This window comes from Trachurus japonicus, unplaced genomic scaffold (genome assembly GCF_045865225.1).
Source record: "Trachurus japonicus isolate A0001 unplaced genomic scaffold, Traja_1.0 AP030591.1".
NCBI lineage: Eukaryota > Metazoa > Chordata > Actinopteri > Carangiformes > Carangidae > Trachurus > Trachurus japonicus.
In genome coordinates this window covers 1262-7309 of record NW_028220724.1, presented here as the reverse complement: position 1 = coordinate 7309, position 6048 = coordinate 1262, and positions in this window count along the sequence as shown.

Genomic DNA, 6048 nt, shown 5'->3' with positions numbered 1-6048 from the left:
CTGGAAGCATCCAGGTAGAAGTGTCTTGTTCCACTACAGTGTCTTTACTGTTGTTTGGCTAGTATACTGTTAGCAGATAATTACACTCAGTCTTACTGTTTAATTCATTTCAAGCTAAGAACATCACGGTACGATTAGAGTGAGGATATATCATCCAGGGATCATATTTCAATCTGATGTTGTTTGTTATCCAAGATGACACATCAAAACAGTTTTGGATATCTAAACAATTTTTCATTCCACTTCCTCCACATTCAGAGGAGGCTGTGTCATTCATCCTCCAGGGACCCTTGATATATAATTTCCAGCATTTCAGTTGTATAGTTTTTTTGTGCCATAAAACTTTATCTGTGTGTTTATGTACTGTTCTGTCAGTTAGGGGTGTGGGGTCTTGAGCAGATTACTGATTCTTTCAATCCTCCTTCATCAACACCTACATGTTACAGTTACATACAACAGTACACCTCTCCCTTTAAAGCTCCTCCAGACCAAAATATCGGTCCAAACAAACACTATCATACGATGTCAAATGTCATAGAACATATGACACAGCATTAAAGAACACATTTGCTTTTTACAATACTACAGTTACACTATTTGACCCATTTTCTTTCTCAGTCCCATGGTACAGTCCAGTCTCATTTTCCTCTTGGCCGAGTGATTATATAATTGAGCATACACCACAGTCATACTGCCATACACATGCACTCGCTCTTAGAGCCACCGCTCTCTCATCTGACGTACTAATCAATCCAGTTGAGATCTCAGTACAGTCGCTGCTTTTGCAAGATGCTATATTCTCAAATAGGTGCTGTCATTCAGGAAATGACAGATTGATTATCTCTTACACCCACAGAACTCTTCTCGTTCCACTTCCCTCTTCTCCTTTTTCTTGTCCTGTACACAAACATGAGCGCCCCCCGTTGCTGATTGACTTTAATGTGTAGCATCTGACCCACTTCATTTTATTATTAGCTTATTTTTCTTAGAGAGCAAGCGAGTGCTTTGTAGGAACACTGATCAAACAGCCAGTGGAGCATGAGTACATATTCTTTTGAATTTGCCAAAAATATTATTATTATTACTTATTCCACCTTAAATATAAACACATAACACAACAGTCCAGATCACACTCGTCTCTTTCCAATGAAGATAAAGTGCCAATAGTGTTTTTTTCCCAAAAGTTCACAGTTAAGCTCATGATGTGCCACTTTAGCACTAATTATGATCCAAAACTCCACACACAACCTTTTAATTTCAAAACATAAACAATCAAGAGAAAATTAGAAATTGAAAATGAAAATATTTGATAATAAATTAAATCTGTTTCCCACACCCCACTATTTAAATGAAAGACACTCCCCATCTTGGTGAAAAAAGTAACATTACAATATTTTTTGTAGTGTAGCCTAAAATATAGGCTATTACTCTGAAGGTTTAAATTAGGGATTTGTGCCTCATCACCTCATCTGATGAGGTTAGGTTTTCACGTATTTCTATTTATTGGTTGGTTTGAAATAGTCCTGGAGGAAGTTGTAAATTTGGATGTTTAACGTAAGCTTGTCAGCTGGCTTTTTCTTACCTCCTCTTAGTTATTCAAAGCCAGCCTATTTGAAGAAGTGTGAACTAAAAATGAAGAGGGTTCAGATAATTTGTATGATTATAAAATAAATGTAAATGTAAATTTGCATTAAAAAAAAAATCACCTGAACTCAGTTTTGGCAATATGGGATTGATGCTTATAGTTGTACTGTAATTTACAGGTTTGGAAAGGAAGAAAGAAATGAGTCTAGCTTTACCTCATCTCATACAAGCAGCGTTAACCCATCGAAAATTATGACTGAAGTGTTATAAGTTCAATTATGATTATATTTTTGATAGACATTCCATAAAGACATTTTGTGTTTTGGATGGTATGGTTTTATTCTCTTCTTTTCTATGTTATGTTTTATGTTTATAATTTTTTATTTATTTGCAATGTTGTTTGTAGTGTTTTTCATTCTTTGTCTTTTAATCTGTCTTGAGTTTAATAAATAATCCAAATACATCAACCTCTCTGCACTCAAATATCTTATGTATTTACAGTGTCTACTCACACAAAGCCTTAATCTGCAGTGTTAAACTGATTAGAATAGTTGGAATAGGTTCCCACCATTTCCCACACAGTGCTTGAGATATTCGAGGACGGGAACTACGGTGTAACAGTCATCACAAGACAAGTCCCGTGGAATCAGTCTTAAGACTTAAGACCAGACTTAAAACATGCAAACTCTTGCAACATGCCAGGAAGAATGACTTGGCTTTAACTCTTATGATGTGACAAATATAATCTTATGCCACTTGTGGGGTGTTTCTTGCTCCAGAGTGCTGCTAGTGGTTAAAAACCTTTAATGGATGCCTGTGGGATTTCAAAGAAAGTAACAAGGACATTAGAATGAGCATTATGGGACGTGTAGTATGAGTTGTTTTGGGGTGAAACTAAAGCACAGGCACATCTCAATTTTGACTTCAACTGTTTTGTAATCATCTGACCCCTGAATCCCTCGACTTTATGGAAGCATAATACCGAATTAACCATCATCACAAAGAGTCTGCTCTACTGAATATACATGAACCCATTAACCTCAGCTGTTTGTCTCCAACTTATGAACTAAAGAATTTAAGACATGCATTGTTTTTCGTACTGATTTGAATTAAAAACAAGAGTGAACATGTCATATAACAGAGAGTTTACATTTCATATTCTAAATTGACCTAAACTGACAGTTTTAATCTGTTGAGTTCAGGTACCATCCATTTCACACCAGCTCAGCCGGATACATTGTGGTTTTCCTGAGTGATCGTGGTTATTTTAGGCATTTATGACAGTTAAGACCACAACTAACAGAGCTACAATATGTTCTCTGGAGGCCTGAAGGCTGCTATCATAAAACAATATTTCCTGGCAGTGTTTGATTTTCCCATCTATAATTCATCTCTTGTTCTCCGGTCTGCCTCCACACAAGAAACTAGGGGAGAGTCGGGTAAAATGTGCCACTTTTCATATTCAGGAAGACAATTATAGTTTTGTTGCACACTAATATATCTTCATATATTTCAGGATGTTGTGCATCACTGCAAACAAACAGAATGAGTGTAAACATAACTGTTTTGTTATGTCCAGGTTGCTAGGGAACACAAACTGCTGGGACCTGCTGTGAGGTTTGCAATTACATCTTATCCTGGGAAGAATCCCTCATCTTTCTCTTTGAATGTAAATATTGGCTTACCATAAACAGCTTTCAATGTTTTCAGGACTGTACTGTAATCATAAACATCTAGAATCCTGCTTTAATAATTTGGACATATACAGACAAAACAGTGCATGCTCGGTTTACTACCTCATGTTGTAGCTCGTAGATGCCACAGCTCATGTATAAAACAAATTTGTAATTACTGTATATCTTTTGGTCTGAACACAATTCTCATGAAAGTTATGATCGACTGAATTCACTGTCAAGAGGGAAAAATTGATTTTTGGACATAAATGTGGAACCACTGTGGTTCTTACCTTCACAGACAAAACATGAAATTATGTTTTCCTCCTAAATATTTGTCACATGCTTTCTTATGGTTCTTAGCAACAAGTGGTGACTCAAATTGCTCCAATGCTCAATTTACCTCTCCCCTACTAGATTATTATCACAATAATCACTGATAATTCAACTGGAAATGAGCTGAAACTGGAGCTCTGCTTAGACCAGTGTTATATGTTAATTCAACTAGATACAGTATGTCTTATGATGCATTCACCATAACCTCAGGCAAACATCAGATGCAGCTTTAAAGGAGCTATTTGTCAGTTTTGATAGTATCACTACATAAACTAACCAACACTCACTTTAACATCTGCTTACTTACAAGTCAAGAAGAAACATTGTGATTTCAGCATCAAACTTCATTTATGTAGAAGGGAAGAAAGCAGCTCTCTGGTTCTGGTTATATTCCTGTTACTCCTTCCACCGAGGGTGCTAACAAGCTAGCGACTTTCGGAGGCCAGGTGATGAAAATAATAACTCAAGCAAACCTGCAAACAGCTCCTTTAAATGAGATTCATATGACACATGAATTAATGAGCAGCTTTAAAGGTGTTCAGAAATGGCCGTTTGTCCTGTTTGTCGTGCCGAGTTAACCCGAGTAAGGAAAACGAATTTGATTGGTTGTTATCGAACAGGCGGGATATTCAATGCTTGGGGACCGCGCTCGGTGTGTGTGTGTGTGTCTCAGACGTTTGATTGACGAATGACGGATCCACTATCAGTGGCTGATGAATCATGAGCAGGATGACGTATAATTTGTGCGCCTGCATTATCCAATGTGAAAAAAAAACACCACACTTTGAAAATAGAATTTTGCACAAAGTTTGGGCTACATCGTCTGATAGATGAGTTATTACACTAATGTTAGGACCCACAGTGGGCTCAAATTCTATTTTCTTTTCTGTACAGCTTTAAAGAGGACCTATGTGACAACTATGTGAAGGTTAAATATAAATGATTTGTAACTTGTTAAGAGGAAGAATGGAGGCTCTCTGCCTTCCTCCTAGCGTCTTGGCTGAAAACCAACCTGGCAAGATGAGAGTCTCCGACCCGGTGTCCCAGCTCTTGTCTTTGTGGCACCGCAACCAAACACGCCCCCATAACCTATAATCTCTTGTATAAATGTCCGATAAGACTTAATATACCCATCGTAACGCATATGATAAATAACGTTATCCACCGTTCGCTTTCTTGCTGGCTTTATTGAAAACAAATGCACATATTAGACTCATGAACTTACACTGATTCGCACCTAGCACTGCACTTTGCACCTAAACTGTACATGATGTCGCTGGATACTGTCCTTTGTAATTTGTAATTTGTACTGTCCCCTGCTATTCTGTATTTCTCATGTGGTGTTTGTATTGTATGTATTAGAGAGCAAACCAAGACAAATTCCTTGCCAGTTGTTGACATGGCAATACATTTTCTGACTGACTGACTGAGGAGGGTTAGCAAAACAGCTGTAAAGCGACCGGACTTGCAGTATTTCCCTTTGTGTAGGCAGGTAGGTGTGTGTTTTGTTTTTACACATTTACCACAGAGTTCCAGTTCTCATATCCTGTTGGCATCTTCCTTCCCTTTCAGCACAAATATCATTGAGCTGTGGGCTTGAAATGCTGAGGTGTCTGACGTCTTTGTTGTCGTCTGGCATCAATTTCTAGGCAGTTCTCGTAGATGTCCTCTGGTTGCTCTTGCTATTGAATGAACAAGAATGGAGAAGAAATTACTGTTACGAATTAAGCATTGAATGTCACAGCTTTCTCAAATGCAGAGTAGGTATAATGATAATTTGTATTTACCATTTCTGCAGTGTGAGACTGGTTGCTGTTTCTGCAAAGGCAAGTGACGTTTTGTATATATTATAATCTTGCATTATAACAACATTAGCCACATGACCTATAGGCATATATGTCAACAAATGGCTGTGAGCAACTTACTCTGCTTGCTGATTGTAGATTCTTCGCAAGATGACCCAAGCAATTATAAAGATCAGGATACAAGCAGATGGTACAGCAGCTGCTATAACAATCACTGACTTACTCCAGTTTTCAGGTCCTTCATTCACTGGGAAATAATTTAAAAAAAAAAAAAGACATAGAACTCATTTTACTAGATTCAACATGCAGTAAAATTCAACATCCGTGTGTAGGCTGACTGGTTTATGAAGGGCGTGGTGCTGTCATGCATTTTGGTTTCTCAAAATACACACAGCAATTACGTGTTGCCCAACACGAAGGTCACTTTTGGTCATTTCATCTGGAAATTTAGGGATGTTTTCAAGTTTGAACAGGCTCTTGTAAAGTCATCAAGGCCGTAAATCTACAATCTGAACTACCCTCAGAGATTCTGCCGTTGGACAGTATGCAAATGTCAGGGGTTGACTGAGCTGCTAAGATAAATAAGTCTGTTGGTGGTTTTACTCTGTATTATCAAGGTGTGTTCACTGTTTGTACAGGTAGTATGCAGA